This window comes from Schistocerca cancellata, chromosome 5 (assembly GCF_023864275.1).
Source record: "Schistocerca cancellata isolate TAMUIC-IGC-003103 chromosome 5, iqSchCanc2.1, whole genome shotgun sequence".
In the NCBI taxonomy this organism is placed as follows: Eukaryota; Metazoa; Arthropoda; class Insecta; order Orthoptera; family Acrididae; genus Schistocerca; species Schistocerca cancellata.
The window spans coordinates 505,113,249-505,134,885 of NC_064630.1; the positions used below are offsets into that span (position 1 = coordinate 505,113,249).

The window sequence follows — 21,637 nt, forward strand, 5'->3', positions numbered from 1 at the left end:
AGTAATAGAGAACTAGAGTGAAGATGGTCACTGACGCGTGATTTGCAGAATAGCGATGTATATGTAGATTTGCTGTAGTTTCGCTCGTCTCTCCGTTGGCACAGTTCTTTGCAGTCGGCGGCGACCTGAATCTTCAACACGTTCTTGCCTCAGGGCGTTGAGTGGAGGCGTGGGAATTCCCAGAGTAGAGGCGCTCGCTGTACTCTGCTGACACTTAGGCTCTTGCAAAGTCCAGAGTGTGCGGGACCTGCGTTAGACTGCCACGCCATCGGCCTGTACAACGTCCGATGCCTTCCCACTCGCATGACGTGTCGAACGATTGCATCCGCCGTGACGAGTGGAACTCTGTCACACGACAGCTATCTATAATTCAGTTCCTTATGAATGTGTAATAAAACCTCTCGCGTGTACCAGATACTGCCACATACCGCGTGGAAAGTCATGACATGCAAATATTGGGATTACTAACTCAGTTGGTCGGTTATCAGGCTACATTCAGAGCACGTCTAATTGGACGCGACGATGTGGCTGCGCGGAAAAATATTTTCGCACTGGCTGTCGATTTTACTAAATACTGACCTGCGGCCGGCAACACTATTTTATCATTCCGTAAATAATTTCTTCTTTGAGGGTTGAATAACACTGCGGCAGTTTTTTGTTCTACTGATTTTTATTTGTATCAACTGGTTTTCGGCTTATTAGGCCATCTTCAGATAACTACTGGCTATTGTATACAAGGAGCTTGTGTTGTAGGCACTTCAGTCCGGAACCGCGCTTCTGCTACGGTCGCAGGTTCGAATCCTGCCTCGGGCATGGATGTGTGTGTTGTCCATAGGTTAATTAGGTTTAAGAAGTTCTAAGTTCAAGGGGACTGACGACCTCAGATATTAAGTCCCAGAGTGCTCACAGCCATTTTGAGCTTGTGTTCTTACGAACCAAATTAGTTGACAAAATCCAGCACAACAAGCAAAGAAGGAAAATCTTGCCATACATATATGCCCACTCTGCAATAACAATCACACCAAAAACCAACTGGTGTACTATTACATATCTAGGTGAGCTATCAGACAAACTAGCCAAAACATTGAAATCCCAAAACTATAAAACATTTTATGTAAGATGCACTACAGCTAATCTCCTATTCAACAGCAAGGACTAAACAGATAAACTAAGCAGCAGTGGGGCCTACAAAATAACCTGCACTGACTGCAATAAACTGTACATTGATCAATCAAATGGACCGTGCCATAGCAACAAGGCTGACAGAACATGAACGCAGTTGGAGATTAAATAAATCAGACTCCACCTTTGCTCAACATGTGCTCAAAGGAGGACACAAATATCTAACACACACAGAAGTGCTACATATAGCCAACAAAGGCAGAAAACTCAGCCTACTAGAAGCACTTGAAATTAACAAACTCTTAGCTCTAAATACCCAGCTGGTTCTAAAAGACCAGTTGCAACTGAACACATCACTGCTCTTAAACTTTACACAATACAATAAACCTGCTACTAACCACAAAGTGTCCCAAGAGTAAACAAATTAACACCCCAATATAATGTAATATCCCTTATGTGTTTACATTCCTAACTGTAACTCAACTGTAACAATGTAATAATAGGTATTTATTAATACACTAATGTTAAAAAAAAATTCTAATAACAAAATGTAACCCCCAAAGAAAACATCGCTGTTGTACAACCAACAATTAGTGTCCAGTGCAACTGTTCACAACAGATACCAAAAATTGTAATTTTGTAATAATGTGTATTCTAAATAATTCTAATTGTTGTCATACATGGTACTGATAAATCACAAAATGTGATTTATTATGTTAAAGAACAGTTTTCCAGAACAAAACTCAATCGACCCGTTTGACAATTCCAAAGACAATACCACAACTAAAGACCGTATGTAAGTGCGTTGTATCGTAGTCCAGAATGTTTGGTTGGTAAGAACACAAGCTCCTTGTAAACAGTAGCCAGTAGTTATCTGAAGATGGCCTAATAAGCCGAAAACTAGTTTATACAAATAAAAATTAGTAGAAAATAAAACCCCCTAAGTGTTATTCAACGCTCAATATGGAATTGTTCTGCCAAGAAGCGACGGAAGAATCCATAAATAAAATTTCTTCTTTGTATCGCTCTGCTGCGTGATTGAGAATGATCTGATCATGAAGGAAGAGGCATGTGTTGGAAAGCAATGTCTTTATTGCATTGGAATAAACACACAATTACAGCTGACAAGAACAATTCTTTTAATCTGGCCATAAAAGAAACTCACGGTGTTGGCGAGATGACAAGGGGCGCCGTCCTGTTGAAACTGATGCCAGGTAACGATTGTAAAACTGCCTGTTTCGGCACGTGGTCCCGGTCACCGTGTGTACATGAAAGAACAGTGATCCAAAGACATCAGCCTTCAGTAGGTAGCATCACATATTCACGTCTGTTCTATCCCACACGTTACCAACCACAGAATTTGGTTCAAATGGCTCTGAGCACTATGGGACTTAACTTCTGAGGTCATCAGTCCCCTAGAACTTAGAACTACTTAAACGTAACTAACCTAAGGACATCACACACATCCATGTCCGAGGCAGGATTCGAACCTGCGACCGTAGCAGTCGTGCGGTTCCAGACTGTAGCGCCTAGAACCGCTCGGCCATCCCGGCCGGCAACCACAGAATGCGAGTCTTCAGTCTCCACACCTTATAGTAGTAGCTGTTCATTTTTTCCTCCAGATATGAATCGTGGCCTCGCCCGAAAAGGTTATCATCAGCAGGTAGATGTCATCTTCGGCACTTTCCAGTATCAGCTAAGCGAACTGTTTACGATGAGGGCGATCATCTGGCTGAAGAGCATGTAGCAGTTGCAGTTTGTGACACCGTAGATTTAAACTATGGATGCTGATAGCAGCGGACAGGAGGGGAAAGTTGGGAGAGCTAGAGAAAGATGAACGTGATAGAAAACTAGTAACAAAGAAAATGGCATAACTGATCGCGAAAGTTGTGTAACTGGGAGAAAAGGGAGGACATTTGCTTCCTCTGTTTGGCAGAAAAATTGATTCTGGAGAAAAGTTCTCAGTTTGACAGAAGGAAGTGCTTTAACTTGTTTTTGAGGCAACAGCGCATTATATTTTGCGCAGAGAGCAGGGTAGATTTCTCAAGAGGCGAACAGCAGCAACGGAGAACTAGTTTGGGAATGTTTCTGTTTCATGATTGGGCACAGCTAAGACAGTAAATTGTGTCTTGTGTTGCGAGTATGACGAAATGGCACACTTAATTGGTGACGCGAGATACTGGTGTCTGTGAAGGAGGAGATATTTGATTACAATGAAATTTATTCCACAGTTCAGGAACACGATAATACATAAATGATTAGAAATACTGCTTGCTGGGACAGCACTGTCCAAGATAAAATTTGCCTGCCTGGTATGCATGTCTATATCTACATATAAGGGGCAGCCAAGAGAAAACGAGACAGGTAGAAAAAAAAGTAAGGAAACTGTTTATTATTGTATTTCAAATGTAATCACCATAACTGTTAATATATTTATCCCACTGTGAGACAAGATGATCAGTGCCTTCATTGGAAAAGTTTACTGTTGCCTACGGTACCATAACTGTAACCAGGAGTGCACCTCTTCGTCCGAAGCAAATCGACGGCCACGAACGTCTCTCTTCAGAGTTCCAACAAAAATATGGAAATAGCTTTGGGACAGATCGTAACTGTATTGAGGATGTGTAAGGGCTTCCCAGCCGTCATGTTGCCAAGGTCGTTTTGACTATACTGCAGAAGTTTCGCAGGTAGTGTGTCGAACTACTTTCGGAAGTGATGGAAAGCAAAATTTAGCTGTTCACCCGTATTTACTGTTTGCAAGGACTACGGCGTGGGAGAATGCACGTGCACTATCAAGGAACGGCGGCAGAATGGCCGAGGTAAGTACTGCAGCGATACTTTGAGTGGTGGAAGCCGTGGGGATGGGGGAGGGGGGGGGGGCGTCCCGTGTCGTGAATGCCGCACAGGGTCGAACCAATCGCAGTTGCATTGGATGTCGTTGATTGTCCACTATTCAGACGTTAGGACTGCCTGCTGTAGATCAAACACCAACAGTAGCAAAGTTTGTATAAATACGAGAGCCCCTCCGGTGTTCGCAAAAAAGTAAAAGAATCATTTTTTTGGCACAAATTGTTTTATACTTTCATAAAATTTTCGCGTTTAAAATGATCTCAGACGTATATTTCCACAGCGAAACATGTGCCCAAGCCATAGAACCACAACAGAACGCAGTATTTACAAAAGAGCGGGAGAAAACGCTCAGCTCAACTACACAAAACACATTTGGTACATAAAGGCAAGCCTGACACAGCTAAAGACTAGAAAAATACTGCAATTATGACGTGGTGTACTAATTTCAAGCTGTCGCTGACTTTGGTTGGCAGCCACAGGACACACACAATGTAAAATAGAAGGAAAATAACAAAAAAATCCACTGAGGATTCCACAACCATGGTGAATTACGTTTGGATGATAAAACAAAGCAATAATTTGTTTACTTGCAAAAAAGCAGACCCATCTTTAATTCATTATTATTTTTCTCCAAGCACGGAAACAGGTCAAAAACAGCCTTTCAAGTGTGACATTTTTCATGCAACTGATCCAGTGTTTGAAACACGTTTCCCAGTTTCATGATGATACATTAAAAACAGGGCTTCGGAAGAACACGGCAGCTTCTCGATGTGTTGAAAATCGCTGTCCATGCAATTTTGTTTCATCTAAGAGGAGAAAAATGAGTCGTCAGAAAATAAATTACACTACTGGCCATTAAAATTGCTACACCACGAAGATGACGTACTACAGACGCAAAATTTAACCGACAGGAAGAAGATGCTGTGATATGCAAATCATTAGTTTCTCAGAGCATTCACACAAGGTTGGCGCCGGTGGCGACACCCACAACGTGCTGACATGAGGAAAGTTTCCAACCGATTTCTCATACACAAACAGCAGTTGACCGGCGTTGCCTAGTGAAACGTTGTTGTGATGCCTCGTGTAAGGAGGAGAAATGCGTAACATCACGTTTCCGACTTTGATAATGGTCGGATGCGATTGCGGTTTATCGCATCGCGACATTGCTGCTCGCGTTGGTCGAGATACAATGACCGTTACCAGAATAAGAAATCGGTGAGTTCAGGAGGGTAATACGGAACGCCGTGCTGGAACCCAACGTCCTCGTATCACTAGCAGTCGAGATGACAGGCATCTTATCCGCATGGCTGTAACGGATCGTGCAGCTACGTCTTGATCCCTGAGTCAACGTTTGCAAGACAACAACCATCTGCATGAACAGTTCGACAACATTTGCAACAGCATGGACTGTCAGCTAGAAGACCATGGCTGCGGTTACCCTTGACGCTGCATCACAGACAGGAGCGCCTGCGATGGTGTACTCAACGACGAACGTGGGTGCACGAATGGAAAAACGTCATTTTTTCGGATGAATCCAGGTTCTGTTTACAGCATCATAATAGTCGCATCCGTGTTTGGTGAAACTGCAGTGAACGCACGTTGGAAACGTATATTCGTCATGGCCATACTGGCGTATCACCCGGCGTGATGATATGGGGTGCCATTGGTTACACGTCTCGATCACCTCTTGTTCGCATTGACGGCACTTCGAACAGTGGACGTTACATTTCCTATGTGTTACGACCCGTGGCTCTACCCTCCATTCGATCCCTGCGAAACTCTACATTTCAGCAGGATAATGCACGACCGCATGTTACAGGTCGTGTACGGGCCTTTTTTAATACAGAAAATGTTCGACTGCTGCCTTGGCCAGCACATTCTCCAGATCTCTCACCAATTGAAAACGTCTGGTCAATGGTGGCCGAGCAACTGGCTCGTTACAATACGCCAGTTACTACTCTTGATGACATGTGGTATCGTGTTGAAGCTGCATGGGCAGCTGTACCTGTACACGCCATCCAAGCTCTGTTTGACTCAATGCCCAGGCGCATCAAGGCCGTTATTACGGCCAGAGATGGTTGTTCTGGGTACTGATTTCTCAGGATGTATTCACCCAAACTGCGTGAAAATGTAATCACATGTCAGTTCTAGTATAATATATTTGTCCAATGAATACCCGTTTATCATCTGCATTTCTTCTTTGTGCAGCAATTTTAATGGCCAGTAGTGTAGATGAATGTGGCCAATGAGACATTAATTCCATGTTCCTCTGCGACATGTAAGGAGTTATTTGACATGCTGTGTGACAGCTGGCATTGTCACTATGAAGCAGGTTGTGACGTTTGCAATTGTTTCTCATGAATTCATCTGCACTACCTGATCAAAAGTAACCGGACACACATTATTGGACATTAATATGGGGTTTGTGTCAATCCTTCGCCTTTACGGTGGCTTGAGCTCTGCTGGGGACACTGTCAGTGAGGTGTTTGAATCTCTATGGAGGAATGGCAGCCCATTATTCCTCAAGAGTCAACAGAGAAGCTAGCGGTGTTAGACACTGGGATCTGGAGCGAAGTCCACGTCTTAACTCATCTCAAGGGTTCTGCTGGGTTCAGGTAGGGACGCTGGGCAGATCAGTCCTCTTCAGAAATGTTATTTTCCACCAACATAGCATAGATGCTGCATAATGACAGGGTTGGACTGTCGTCTTGATACAACCAATCATTGTCCCCGAACTGTTCCTCTGCTGTACGCAGTATATAGTGCTGTAAAATTAGTTCATATCCTTCATTTAGCGTTTCCTTAAATGCGAAAAGGGGGACGACACACTAATAATGAAAAATATCTCAAAATTGTAATACCATTACCTCATAATTTCACTGTAGGGGCTACAGGTGACGACAGGTAACGTTCTCCAGGCGTTCACCTAACCCAAAAACTTTCAGCGGGTTGCCACAGAGTATAGCGTGATTCCTGTCTCCAAATCACTCGTTTCATCGTCCAGTGGCGTGGCTCTTTACGCCACCTCAAGCGTCACTTAGCGTTGACTAGAGAAATGCGTGGGTGTGGAGCCGCGTGACCATTGTACCCTATTCTCTTAACTCCGTATGCACAGTCATTGTGCCAACTGGTCTGTTGGTAGCATTTTCTAACTCACGAGTGATTTCTTCTGCTGATTTCATGCGATTTTTTATAACCACCCCCCGCCGTTCTCGGCGGTTCCTGCCCTTTAGTACAGGAGGTCTTCATGGTTTTGGTTGAGGTGCGGTTGTTACTTCGCGTTCCCACTCCAGTCACGTCACAAAAGGTCGACTTGGATAGCTTTATAAGGGTTGAAGTGTCCAAAAATGGATATGCTACTCAAGAGACATCCAGTCACCAGTCCACGTTCGAAGCTCTCTTTACCGATCCATTTATGGTGTTGCTGCTTCTCTACTGATAATATTCCATGCCTTATTTTGTACGATAGTTCGCCTCTCATGACATCTAGTGGTCAATTCTGCATTACATAGGGTATCCGGATACTTCTGATCAGATAGTGCATGAGCTGTGACAAACAAATTGTTGTATATCCTTTAACATTAGCAGTTACTCAGTGCTGTAAAGAATACGCACAAATAATTAGTCCAAATCCATGAATATTTGTTTATTGCAACACTCAAACATACATACATCCGGTGTAGATTAAACACATAATTTTCTCCAGACTGAGAACGGACTCTCATAAACGAAAAGTCACATGCAGAAGTAAACACCCACCCCAGAGACAAGGTCTTTTACCACGTCGTTGCCAAGGCTATGGGGGTCCCTATCCTCATAGGCTATTTGCTTTTGGGCAACAGATTCCAGACCGCTGGCAGCACTCGTCCCGACTGCTGCTAATGCAAGTTGCGGTCCACCTAACTGGTTCCTTCTGACCAGAAACTGGTGAAGACAGACTCCTATATGCCGATGATTAACTGCTGCTTGAGGAAGAGTCCTGAATTGGTGGCTCTGTCTTTAATGAAACCTGAAAGGTTCAAAGAAAACTAGAGTTTGATTTCAAACACGTACCCGAATCATACGATAATATTTGGTGGTGACTTTAATTTACCCTCGATATGTTGGCGAAAATACATGTCTAATTCCGGAGGTACGCATAAAATATCATTCGAAATTGTGCCAAACGCATTCTCTGAAAATTATTTCGAGCAGTTAGTTCATGAGCCCATGCGAATAGCAAGCGGTTGTGAGAACATACTAGACCTCTTAGTAACAAATAATCCTGAGTTAATAACGAGCATCAAAACCGATATAGGGATTAGTAAACACAGGGTTGTCGTAGCGAGACTGAATATTGTAATCGCCAAATCCTCGAAAAATAAGCGAAAAATAAACCTATTCAAAAAGCAGATAAAAATTCACTTGACGCCGTCCTGAGAGACAGTCTCCACTCATTCCAAATTAATAATATAAGTGTAGACCAGATGTGGCTTAAATTCAGATAAATAGTATCGGCAGCAATTGAGAGATCTATACCAAATAAATTAACAAACGACGGAGCTGATCCTCCTTGGTACACAAAATGGGTTAGAACACTGTTGCAGAAACAACAAAACAAACATGCCAAATTTAAACAGAATCAAAATCCCCAAGATTGGCGATCTTTTACAGAAGCTCGAAATTTAGGGCGCACTTCACTGCGAGAAGCTTACAACAGTTTCCACAACGAAACTTTGTCTCGAAACCTGGCAGAAAATCCAGAGAGATTCTGGTCGTATGTGAAGTGTGTTAGCGGCAAGAAACAATCAATGCCTTCTCTGCACAATAGCAATGGATATACTATCGACGACAGTGCTGCCAAAACAGAGTTACTAAACACAGCCTTTCGAAATGCCTTCACAAAAGAACACAGCTGCCAACATGAGTAAAGTAGAAGTACATATACTCGGATTAGTGAAGCAACTTAAATCAATTAATAAAAGCAAGTCTTCTGGTCCAGACTGGATGCCAGTTAGGTCCCTTTCAGAGTATGCTGACGCATTAGCTCCATACTTAACAACCACATACAACCGTTCACTCGACGAAAGATCCGTACCCAAAGAGTGGAAAGTTGCACAGGTCACACCAATATTCAAGAAAGTTAGTAGGAGTAGTCGACTAAATTACAGGCCCATATCGTTAACGTCGACATGCAGCAGGATTTTAGAACATAGATTGTGTTCGAGATTATGAATTACCTCGAAGAAAAACGGGCCGGCCGCGGTGGTCTAGCGGTTCTGGCGCTGCAGACCGGAACCGCGGAACTGCTACGGTCGCAGGTTCGAATCCTGCCTCGGGCATGGGTGTGTGTGATGTCCTTAGGTTAGTTAGGTTTAAGTAGTTCTAAGTTCTAGGGGACTTATGACCTAAGATGTCGAGTCCCATAGTGCTCAGAGCCATTTGAACCATTTTTGAAGAAAAACGGTCTATTGACACAGTCAACATGGGTTTAGAAAACATCGTTCCTGTGAAACACAACCAGCTCTTTATTCACATGAAGTGTTGAGTGCTGTTGACTAGGGATTTCATATCGATTCCGTATTTCTGAATTTCCGGAAGGCTTACGGAATATCGTCTCAGTTATGTGACTGGATTTGTCATTTCATGTCAGAGAGGTCACAGTTCGTAGTAATCGACGGAAAGCCATCGAGTAAAACAGAAGTGATTTCTTGCGTTCCCCGAGGTAGTGTTGTAGGCCCTTTGCTGTTCCTTATCTATATAAACGATTTGGGAAACAATCTGAGAAGCCATCTTCAGTTGTTTGCAGATGACGCTGTATTTATCGACTAATAAAGTCATCAGAAGATCAAAACAAATTGCAAAACGATTTAGAAAAGATATCTTAATGGTGCGAAAAATGGAACTAAATGGTGCTAAAAGGAACTCGTTAAACTTCGGTTGCACGATAAACCAGTCTAATCAAAAAGCCGTAAATTCAACTAAATACCTAGGTATTACAATTACGAACAACTTAAATTGGAAGGAACACACAGAAAATGTTGTCGGGAAGGCTAACCAAAGACTGCGTTTTATTGGCAGGACACTTAGAAAATGTAACAGACCTACTAAGGAGACTGCCTACACTACGCTTGTCCGTTCTCTTTTAGAATGCTGCTATGTGGTGTGGGATCCTAACCAGATAGGACTGACGGAGTACATTGAAAAAGTTCAAAGAAAGGCAGCATGTTTTGTGTTATCGCGAAATATGGAGGAGAGTGTCACAGAAATGATACAGGATTTGGGCTGGACATCATTAAAAGAAAGGTGTTTTTCGTTGCGACGGATTCTTCCCACGAAATTCCAATCACCTACTTTCTCCTCCGAATACGAAAATACTTTGTTGACACCGACCTACATAGGGAGGAACGATCACCACGATAAAATAAGGGAAAGCAGAGCTCGTACGGAAAGATATAGGTGTTCATTCATTCTGCGCGCTATACAAGATAGGAATAATAGAGAATTGTGAAGGTGGTTCGATGAATCCTCTGCCAGGCACTTAAATGTGATTTGCAGAGTATCCATGTAGATGTACTGAACTCCCTATGTAATCTACGGATGAACTTCCACTGACTCGCTGGGTTGCGTGTTGTAAGGCCGCATGGATTACTAGGCTGAACCCGTGCGAGCAGCTGATGCCGCAGGCGATAACGGGCGCTCCGCTTGTTGGCTCTGCAAACGCGATGATGTCAATGTTGTGCACCGTTGGTGTTCGTGGCAAGACAAGGCTAAAAATGCTGTCACCGTTGGTGGCATCACGGTACAACTGCCGAAATCCTCGGCGTTCTTGGCCTCGCATCGATGTAGGTACGCTGACACACTACAGTGTCAGAAGGGTGGACTAAACGTCAGGGGTAGCAACGTGGAATACTACAGACCACGACCGGTCGAGTGTAGCAGAGGAAATGATCGATCATTTTCGTGAAAGTGCACTTTTGTTGCCTTAGATTCATCTTGGAACAATCAAACTTCTGACTATTGCTTTGTTTCCAACTTGTAGGAATATACCCAGAATTCGTCTGCTCGGTGTAACATTTCGAACGTTCCCTTTCACGAGTTAACACAAGCATATTTTTGAGCTACAGTGAAACTCTGCAGAACGTGAAAAGAACGAATGTTTTTCGCTGCTGAATATCGATAAAACCTGGAATGTACTGCCTACTTAGGTGTGCCTAAGGAGGCATCTATTTCACGGGCAAGTCACATGCCTGCCCTCTTCCGTCATGTTGTGCACAACATAGGTATTTCTTGGAAGATTACGGTTTTCGTTCTACCTTCACTAATTTCATCGTTCACAAAAGTATGACCTCGACGAAAATATGAAACAGTTTTGCCTGAAGATTGAACATTTTTTGAAGCCGATCGCCGACAGCTGCTACGCATTTTAAAAAAACACGTGACACGCAGCTGTTTAATTATTTAAGAACAAAATCCTGAAGGTGACTTATGCCCAGAGTTAAACAAAGCGATACAACGCATTTGCGAATTTTTTAAAAAAAAATTATGCAGCACTTGAAAGCCTCCTTTGCATGAAGTGACTTCACGAAATAGCTACATTGTCTGACCACAGTTCTGTAAACATATTCAAGAAGAAGAGGAGGAGGAGGAGGAGGAGGAGGTGTTTTTTTTTGTGTGTGTGTGTGTGTGTGTGTGTGTGTGTGTGTGTGTGTGTGTGTGTGTGTGTGTGTGTGTGTGTGTATCTCCGTTGTAGTCACACCACGTGCAATGAAGGATGTGTACATCACACTGATAGCTAAATGTGTGTCCGCACAAGAACAAGAAATGTATGTCACGTAATATGGAAACACAGGCTCTCTCTGAGTCCCGCAAACACGACTTACCTTGCGAATTGTGAAGGGATGCAAAGAGTTCAATAATAATTTGGCTGGCGGCAATTTGGCTTTGCTTTGGCTGATAATTCTACCGAAGGAAGAATTCACAGTAAAATACCAGCACCAGTCAGGTACAGAAAGAATGAATATGAAATCACGTGTGCAGGCCGAATATAGCACTGAGTTCCTAAATGATTGGAGAAGGAAAATTATGTGAAAGTCCTCAATTCAACAGCAGTAGAAAATAATGGCTTTCCACTCGACACATGATGCACCACGCGATAGCCAAGTCCACGATATATGCACATCAGTGCAAAAGAACTGTATACGCCAGAATACATTAAGGGGCTCCGGAAAGCTCTATACTTGCAATGTTAAAATAACACTTATAAATTACATCTTTCCTCACAAAGTATTTGAGGTAGGAAGTTGAACTTTTTTCAGATTATGTATTGGAATATGGGCTAAAACTTAACACAGGGATTTTACAAAATTTTAGTTCAGTTATCAAAGATGATTTTTTTTCAATTGTAATGAAAATTCACATTTTTGCAATTTTTTATTTATATATTCAAAAATATACAGTTTTTTGGAAAAAGGCTGTGTTAAATTATGCAGAAGGTACTGTGTAACATTTACTGAAAGTTTGAAACAAATATGTTTGGAAGATCCTTAGAAAACATGTAATTAGTATGAGAAAATAAAAGTTTTGGGAATCGAGCGACAAAGATTGGATTAACTTTTTAGTGCATTCCAGGTCCATAGGTTGGATTATCTTCATCCTCTGCAAACTCCTCCTCCAGCTTCCTCTTGTTCCTCCTCCTGTTTTCTCTTGCTTGTATTTCTAGACTCTTTACAGCCCTGTCTGCAGCCTGAAGGCGTTCCTTGTCTAAAGCAAGCATCGTTCGTACCATGTTAGAACCTATCTTCATTCCCATATTTCTAAATACCTTGCACCTTACAATGTTGCCATCATTGAAAGTCGCAACAGCAACTTTACTTTTACTCATTATTATACTTCAACAAAACAGAGACTCAAGAAACAGAATTAATTACGAATATTTTCGAGATAACGACAGAGTAAATAAACATGAAACAATCGACAATCACACCAGCGATATATATTGAACCATCACAGGTTAGCCACAACACATACTTTATCTCACATCACTAAAATGTACCTGATGAACACGGACGTTAATAATAACACCATTTGACAGCAGTTTAACAGCGCCACAGTGGGTCACGCCCATGTAGAACACATTTCAAAAAAAATTTAAAAATAGTTGTAGTCTTCGGAATTGAATAAATTATATATCTATTAAAAGGTAATAGTCTGCAGATTCAGAAAACGCAAAAAAGTAAAAATTGAACTTTCATGATTTTGAGCCTTTCCGGAGCCCCTTAAGCAGAGGAAGAGTGACGAAACCAGCACGCTACACCCAAACACGAACTAGTGAATACCGGCACCGTACCACGGGCCTGGAACACCGTCTACCCATTATAACAACGATAGTTAAATCTTGACACGAGTGAAGGTACATTTTCCGACCTGAAAACATTGCCGTAAAATATTACATCATGCAGCAAGTGCATGCCACAACCTAGCCTTAATTCTTGTAGCTCGTAGCATGAGAATGACCATCGGAAAGCAATAAGTTCAAATACGCAGCGCCCACAAACATGCTCCGATACCAGTCGTCCGTAGCAAGATGGAAGCAGAAAAGAGCAGACTAACCCAGAACACAGTTCGAGAATGTCTACCGTTGAAAGGGGCTCGCACAAACTCGATTAGGTCTGCACAGGCCTCTGTGTGGCCCGTACGCGACACCTCCAAAGTGTTGCCTAGCAGACATATCTTCACTTTATCAGTCAAAGACTGTAGTATGTTAAGCAGTCGTTAATCCGGGTACAGAATGACTTTGCTATAGACTCACGAATCAGAACTCGAGCCGGACATTTTAATGAACGATTTCCGCACTGTTTCTTTAACCGCTTTCTGTGTAAATTCAGTGAATAATTTCAGAGCTGCCGTTGATTAAACAATAACTAATGAGGCGTTTTAAAACAGTAATGTCGTAAATGAATTTTATCCATAACGGATGAGCTGCGGTCGCAGGTTCGAATCCTGCCTCGGGCATGGATGTGTATGATGTCCTTAGGTTAGTTAGGTTTAAGTAGTTCTAAGTTCTATGGGACTAATGACCTCAGAAGTCAGGTCCCATAGTGCTCAGAGCATTTTGAACCATAACGGATGGAGTTGAACTTCGTGACTGTTCTTTTATTGTGTGTAGAATTGTAGTCGCTACCAATAACAATATATGGTAATTTTGTATTTAGCACACGACCGGTTTCGTGCTTGTACCCATATTCAGGTGGTTTACGTTCATTTACTTGTTTCCACAGTCAGTAATAGCGTTCATTGTTTAAATAAAAAGCAAATAATGTGACGATGACAGCTGCGACTATTTAAGCAGCGAACTCCGAAAACTGAGTGCGGAAACATGTAAATCCCCGAAACCGATCGTGTGTTAAATAAGAATCATCTTTTATTGTGAGTGGTAGCGGTTATTACTCTGCACCCTAGTAACATCATAGCTCATTAGCGCAATCAAGGTGAAGGTTTGTACATTTTAAAGGTGACCCCTATAAGATTACGGGGTACAAACTGTTTCCTGGACTGGATTCCTTGACTAAAACACAGTAACGAATTCATCGAATGCTTCACTTGTCACCTTACTCGAAATTAGTCGCTGTTTATGAACCGAGAACTTCGTAGTAAAAAAATCATTACTGTTTCAAAAACGTCTGGTTTATGCAGTATTGAAACTTTGAAAACTGTGTTCCTTGCGTCGTGTTGGCAACTGCTCTGCGAGAGGCTGTGGCGCTTCTGCTACCACGCTGTATTACAGAAGTGCAGCCGGCCGGTGTGGCCGAGCGGTTCTAGGCGCTATAGTCTGGAACCGCACGACCGCTACGGTCGCAGGTTCGAATCCTGCCTCGGACATGGATGTGTGTGATGTCCTTAGGTTAGTTAGGTTTAAGCAGTTCTAAGTCTATGGGACTGATGACCTCAGAAGTTAAGTCCCATAGTGCTCAGAGCCATCTGAACCAAAAAAGTGCATCTAGGTTTCTCTCTCGTCCCCTGCTTAAAGCGATGACGTTAGGAAGGCAGAACTTTGCGAATCGGTTGAGGAAACATTGGCCAGTATGTAAGATTATTACCTATGTCCTTCAGTCAGGTCAAGCGATTCTGGGAATGGTGAGAGGTAATTTGCTTGCAGCACGCGAGGAGGTTTTTTTCTCCCCTCAACGTGATACGACGTCACTTGTGGAGTTGCGACATCACATCGCGGTTAGCTAGAGGCTTTGAGAGCATGAAGCTGCAAAACATTTCGCAGTATTCGGCTGTAGTTAAGGAGCCCTGGCTAGTGGATGAGTCACACTGAATTTGATGTAACTGACGGAAAGTGAAAAACACCACGAAACGCTGTCAAGAAGTGTTGCACGTGATGGCTGTAGCGCAGTAAGAACCAAGCACATAGCTGTAAAATTCGTTGATTACCTATACTGAGAAATACACCTTCTGGGATTCTGCAGATGTTTCTTCTCTACACCTGTATTAGTTTGCCGCGCGGGTTAGCCGCGTGGTCTGGGGGCCTTGCCACGGTTCACTCGCGCGTGCTCTGAGGTTCGAGTCCTCCCTCGGGCATGGGTGCGTGTGTTGTCCTTAGCGTAAGTTATCGTTAGATAGTGTGTAAGCCTAGGGATCGATGACCTCAGCAGTTTGGTCCCATAGAAACTTACCACAAATTTCAAAGTTTTGTATTAGTACAGACATATGAAATGTTGATAAACCTCTCTCGAGGCACTATTGTTGCCTCTACTGAAAACAATAATGATCTTGACGATCTGTAGCATCATGGATTTTTATTCAGTTCCGTTGAAGAATATGTTAATTTTGTTTGTGGATACTCCACAATTCAGCTGCCGTTTCATTCTAGTCGCTATACACTCATGAGGTCACATCCTTAGTGGAATTTAGCAGCCCCTTCCGCTATTCTCATTCATCATCACTAAACCACCGGCCAAAATTCTCAGCGAGTGGTTGGAGCATCATCCAAGGCGCGTACATACAAATTGAGCGCACCCCAGCTGTGGTCAATACGACTGAGAAACGTTGCCAACAATAATAGTTCAGTTACACAAGCAGAAAATAAAGGAACGGTTCAGTATATGATGATATTAAACCGATAGCTCAGTATGTAAAAGTTGACGAAAAAGTGATAACCAGGGGGCCTGGAACGGAGTAATAGGGGAAGGAATACAATTACGGGAGAATACTGGATCTGCTGTCGGAATGAGACAAGGGAAGGCTCCTTAGGTAAGGCAATGAATTTCGTGTAGTATTAGCAAGCTAAGTATCACAAGAGGATATAGTATCTTTTGAAAAGGCCTGGAGACATGGAAGGCCCATTTGACTATACTACACGGCGTACCTAGGAGCAGATACACACTACATCTACATACATACTCCGCAATCCACCATACGGTGCATGGCGGAGGGTACCTCGTACCACAACTAGCATCTTCTCTTCTTGTTCCACTCCCAAACAGAACACTCGTAATTAAATACGTAATTGAGAAGAAGAAGAAGAAGAAGAAGAAGAAGAAGAAAAAGAAGAAAAATAGTTGGGAGAGAAGTACAGATGACATTTGCCCTAAACATTTAATGTCAACATGTGTCAAACTTAAATGGCGAGTTTTTGTGTCTCGAGAGTTTCTAACTTAGAAAAGCTGACAATTTAATTGGAAGTGGAGATCTTATGCCTAATAATGCATTATTTTGCCGACAAGAGAAGTTTATCGGGAATCCTTATGCTGTGGCAGGTCTTTTAATTCAAGCTTTTGGAAATATTTCTGACGTATTTTCCTACAGTCCATGGGTATACAGAGTGATGTTTTCCACCGTGTACAAACTCTAGGGATTGATCGATGAGAGCATCGGAACAAAAGAAAGTCTAATGAAATTATGTTCAGAAATGCTAGAGACCATTTAGTCAATCATACCTGCTACAGAGACTGCTATCTAATACGTGCTGTACCATGCAGCCACATTTACAGTATGCATAGTTTCCTCCTAGAGGGTTGTACTGTTACTCATACGTCATGCCCTAGCGCCCGCTCCTGTCATAGTAATCGGTAATGTTGTGTCCGGTTCACGTCTCTTGCTGACTCACCTTGTAGTGGATGTAATACAGCGTTGTACACAATGGTTCCGTATTCCAATCGAGAGTTTGCCAGCATGGTGTTTACTTACAGAAAGGTAAATGGCAACGGACGGCGGGCAGTAAGGTTGTACCAGGAGAACTATCCCCGCCGACATCCACCACGCATTCAATGTTCGCAACAGTGTTTCGCCGTTTGTCAGAGGGAGGGTCGTTTCAGGAAGCAGGAAATCCTGAAGGACGTACCCGAAATGTTCGAACACCAGACTTTGAGAGAAATGTGATTTAACACTGTGAAAGGCGACCGCCGTGTCAGTACCAGGCAGTTGACCCGCCAGTACAGAGTACGCCAGACGACCGTGTGGATCATTCTGCATGACAATTGTTACTACCGTTATAACTTACAGCGTGTGCGGAGCTTACTAGCGACAGATTTTCCACATCGGGAGCAATTTTGTCACTGGTTTCTTCACCAGGCAACCACGATTCCGGGATTTGTGTCATCCATCCTATTCACAAATGAGGCCACCTTTACACGGGGTGGCATCTAAGTCATCTGTGGGATAGTATGCAGAACCTCCTTGGTATGATAGCGAATCATCAGCATTGGTGTAGCCGGAATGTGGGGGCTGGGATAATTGGGGGACCATATTTTGGGACCAGTCTTCCTTCCACGACACCTAATTGGCCGGAACTATCGGTGTTTCTTGCGGTGACTTTGCCTCCCCTGCTGAAGAAGTGCCTTTGATGATTCGAAGGGTTATGCGGCTCTAAGAGATGGTGCTCCAGCCCACTTCGCCGTTAACGTCTGGACGCATCTCAGTCATGTCTTCCCTGGTCGATGCATCGGACGAGGGGGTCCAGTTCCATGGCCTTTTCGTTCACCGGATCTCAACCCGTGAAATTTCTGGTTACGGAGCCATCTGAAAAGTATCGTGTATGCAGAGCCCGTTCCAGATATGGAGACACCGGAGCGGCGTATTCATGCTGCCATTGCCACTGTTCGGGTGCAGCCTGGCCGATGTGAACGTGTGAGACAGAACATGCTACGGCGCGTACACATATGCGTTGAGGCACATGGAAACCATTTGCAATACACAACTGTGTCCGCATGGTACAGCACTATTAGACCGCAGTATCTGTAACGACGTATGATTGAATAAATGGTCTCTAGCAAGGAGACCATGCGTTTCCGGGCGTAAGTTCATTAGATCTTTTTCGCTCCGTATCCTCTCATCGACCAGTCACTAGTATTTGTACACAATGGAAGAAATCACCCTTATAAATGATTAGTGTTCAAAATGGTTCAAATGGCTCTGAACACTATGGGTCTTAACTGCTGAGGTCATCAGTCCCCTAGAACTTGGAACGACTTAAACCTAACTAACCTAAGGACATCACACACATCCATGCCCGAGGCAGGATTCGAACCTGCGACCGTAGCGGTCGCGCGGTTCCAGACTGTAGCGCCTAGAACCGCTCGGCCACACCGGCCGGCTGATTAGTGTTACTGTGTTCCTTGATGCATGGAACGACAGGAAGGACGGACAAATGTGGTCACTGCTACAGAACACCAAACGGATAGCCACGCGGTGTGGGAGCCCAGAGAATCCCTCGCAGACACCTTAGACAACGCTGCCTGTAAGTGGAGTCGCACTGTGGCTCTGCATCCAACAGAGTGGTCGAATCGGGAAATGAACGGATGCTTCGGGCGTTTCCACGTCACAAAGACACTGTGAAGGACTTGGTGAATACACGGCGGCATCTATAAACGTTCTGATGCTATGGGTAGAAAGCAGTACGTTGAGAGGTCCGACGTTTCGTTCACCTTGGAGTATCCTCTCGTGAGCTGTTGAATTAGTAGCTGCTTCAAGCTTCAGTTCTGAGAGTAGAGGTGTTGAGAGATTTTAAGCTTCGAAGGCGGGTGGTGAGTTGGGCCTGGTCAGCTCAGTCGGTAAAAACATTTCCTGCGAAAGTCAGGGTTATGGGTTAGGATCTCGGTCAGTGCACAGTTTTAACCTGAGAGGAATTTTCACGTGCACTTCATGTTTGGCTGGGTGAACGGAAATTTATTTAAGATCTGCCTCACCGACATAATTTTTGTTAATAGATACGACAAGAGATATCTTTTCATATTTTATTTTAATCGCAAATGCTCGAACGGTGCTCCACATTTTTTAACACGGTTTCCTTCGCTACTGTGCCACATTTTGCAAAATTATACCGATAGATCAGAGCCCATCTTTTCTTATTGCTAAACTGGCATGTGCATTCACAGTACCTTTCACATTATAATTATTATAATTTTTTGGTCATTAGTAAGTAGTCCTTTTTTTCGTAAGTAGTCAGTAGTCCTTTTTTTCGTAAGTAGTCCTTTTTTCTTAAGTTTTAGCTTTGCCAATAGCTTAGGTATGTGGCAAACGGTGAAGTGATTCGTTGTTTGTATTCGACAATGAAACGTATCTCTCTCTCTCTCTCTCTCTCTCTCTCTCTCTCTCTCTCTCTCTATCTATCTCTCTCTCTCTCTCTACACCTGGCTAACGAATACGACTAAGAAATACGAAAGGCGTAAGTGATAGCTACCAGCTAAAAATCCTGGTGTTCAAAATCCAACGTTGTGGATGGAGTTTTAATGTTTTACGTGCTCAAGTGTATCAGATCTGTATGATTCTATTCAGTGACTATCACGATTGTTATTATCGAATACACGGATTTTTTTCAGAATCCACCCGCCATTTTATCATAATGCTTGGCTTCCGGATAGCGTATTGATACGTATGTCATGATTTCATTTAGATAACTAAATTTCATAAAGTTGCTGTCAATCGATAGTGTAATACTGCATTCCGACATTTAAGAATAAACATCTATATCTATACAAATTCACTTGTTGCTGTACGTAAAGAAAGCGAGCTACTTAGTGAGCGAGAAAGATGTACTAAAACGTTAGTGTCTTTTTCCTTCAAGGGCATTAATTATAGTAGAAATCCTATCACTTGATAATGTATACAAGTGACACTTGATACCCATTTAGGTGTAACTGTAAGTGCTCGTGTAATCTTCTTATAAACAAGGTGTGCTGGTATAGTGGCAGTGATACGGCTGATTCGAGCTGTGAGTGAATGTATGCCTTCAACGTGTTATTTAACGATTATATAAAATATCAGTTTACACAAAAACATCGATGACAGTGCCTTTAATTTTAAATCAGTTGTATGGGTAGTCAAAATAACAACAAAGATTTATCTACAAGATAAAGCTTCCCCAGGGTGATTCTGCAAATCCCAAAAAATAAAAGCAATACTTATTTAAGAGAGAGAATGAATTTTCGCCAATAGATTTAGAGTAAATAAAAACACAGAGCTAAACAAAATTATACTATACGGAATATACAATACACAGGAAGCTCAGCTTTAGTTAATGAAGGCTACGGCCCTACTGAATAACGCACTGCCAAGTAATTAGAATTACCACTATTTCTCTTGTATGTCGAGCAGTATTTCCCATTTTCAAACGATTGTTCTTACATATTTGTATATGCGATCGCCTAGTAGTGTTTTTCCTGAGCAAGATGAGTAAAACTCAACTAGACGATCATATCTAAAAAAAAAAAGTGTTAAAATAACAGATGAAAGAATGCAAATCCGCATTCTATTTCGAATGTAAAATTCTTCCCAGTTTTCTTTGATATTATTTATATTTTCAGCACCATCTTAATTTTAAGAGGATGTGCTTTAATATTTTAGGATTTCGTAGGTTCTTTTTTGCCCCACAATGGTTTCGAATCGCAGGAAGTGGAAGATTTTTGTATTGCATATATAACTGCGTAGCCTTCGCGGTCAGAACCAGTTAACATAAAAATTTTGTAGGTATGGTACCGCTTGATATTGCAAATAACTATCACTGATGAAACTCGTGATTCATTTGCGGTTGCAGTGGCCTTCTTCTGGGTCTACTAGTGTAATTTTGTTGCCCAAGGTCCTTATATTTTATCATGACTGCTCTCCTGAGCTGGCCGTTGTGGCCGAGCGGTTCTAGGCGCTTCAGTCCGGAACCGCGCTGCTGCTACGGTCGCAGGTTCGAATCCTGCCTCGGGCATGGATGTGAGTGATGTCCTTAGGTTAGTTAGGTTAAAGTAGTTCTAGGTCTAGGGGACTGATGATCTCAGATGTTAAGTCCCGTAGTGCTTAGAGCCATTTGAACCATTTCTTTGCTCTCCTGAGAATGACTGTTACCTTAAAAACGTTGATATTATTGTTTTTTCGTGCACGAAGGACTGAGAAACTTTAATGAAATAGGTTTTTCTGTAGTGGAGGGAGTGGTGACCTGCTGTTGTCGGTTACACCTTGCAGTGTGTGCCATGATCGGTAGTCATCGGCGTGTGGAGTGTGGATTCTTGATTTCTCCATGTTGGACACAGATAGCCGGTACGCCCGCGCATCTTGATACATTTGTGCGACCTGTTGAGGCTCGTATAGCCGGCAGCCAGGATGGTGTAAACCTAGGCCCATCCTCTCTGTTTATGTTGTTAGCTTGCTTTAAAATCAGAATTTCCTCTCTGATACTGCGTCCGACCATCCCTGG

At 42.8% G+C, this 21,637-nt stretch overlaps 1 protein-coding gene across 3 annotated transcripts in view; it reads left to right on the top strand.

Annotated features, from left to right (window-relative positions):
- The window catches only part of LOC126188087 (uncharacterized), a 538,033-nt gene that overhangs the window by 210,659 nt on the left and 305,737 nt on the right, over positions 1-21,637 (top strand). The gene's annotated exons all lie outside the window — the stretch shown is intronic.